This window comes from Heterocephalus glaber, unplaced genomic scaffold, assembly GCF_053883595.1.
Source record: "Heterocephalus glaber isolate CG9 unplaced genomic scaffold, H.glaber_assembly_v1.0 deba00001613, whole genome shotgun sequence".
In the NCBI taxonomy this organism is placed as follows: Eukaryota; Metazoa; Chordata; class Mammalia; order Rodentia; family Bathyergidae; genus Heterocephalus; species Heterocephalus glaber.
The window spans coordinates 8,285,311-8,286,463 of record NW_028258384.1 but is presented as its reverse complement, the minus strand read 5'-3'; positions in this window follow the sequence as shown (position 1 = coordinate 8,286,463).

Below are 1,153 nucleotides of genomic sequence, written 5' to 3'. Positions count from 1 at the left end.
GGCAAATTAGATACTTCCATGACAAAGAACACCTGAGAAATTTCATGAACACCAAACCAGCACTTCAAACAATTCTAAACAATATCCTAGAAAAAGGCAACAAAGGCCACAACTCCATGAGGCTCAAAAGAGGGAAGCCACCAGACAAGGAAAGAAACTAAAGGGAAAGGGACAAAAAGAAATAAGAGCCAACAACACTGAAACATCATGACAAGGATGAGTCAATATCTATCCATTATAACTATCAATATTAATGGCCTCAATTTACCAATCAAAAGAAGTAGACTGACAGAATGGATTAAGAACCAAAACCCAGCAATATGCTGTATACAAGAAACACACCTAACTCAAAAAGAAATTCATAGATTGGAAGTAAAAGGATGGAAAATGGCTCTCCACATGACAGGATCCCAGAAAAAAGCAGGAGTAGCAATCTTATTTGCAGACTAAGTAGATTTCAAACCAAAACTATTTAAGAAAGACAACGATGGTCACTACATCCTTGTGAAGGGAACAATCCAAGAAGAAGAGATGACAATCCTAAATACATATGCACCAAATATGAATGACCGCAAGTATAAAAACAAATACTAATGGAAATGAAAAACCAAAGAAGCACTAATACAATTGTAGTGGGGTACCTCAATACCCTACTATCACAAATAGATAGGTCATTTAGACAAAAAATTAACAACAAAATTCAAGAACTGAACCAAGCTACTGAACAAATGGACTTAATAGATGTTTACAGAGTGTTCCACCCCACAAAATCAGAATACACATTCTTTTCCTCTGCACATGGGTCATTTGCCAAAATAGACCACATGCTAACTCACAGGACATGTCTAAGTCAGTGTAAAAGAACTGAAATTACCCCCTGTATATTATCAGACCACAGTGCAATAAAATTGGAGATAAATAACATGAGAAACTTCAAAACTCCCACAAACACCTGGAAATTGAATAACACCCTCCTGAACAACCAATGGGTCACAGAGGAAATTAAGGAAGAAATTAGACAGTTTCTACAAGTACACAATAATGCCAGTACAACATACAGGAATCTGTGGGACACAATGAAAGCAGTTCTACATGGGAAATGCATACCACTGCATGCCCATATTAGGACAAGAGAGAGAACTCAGTTAAATAA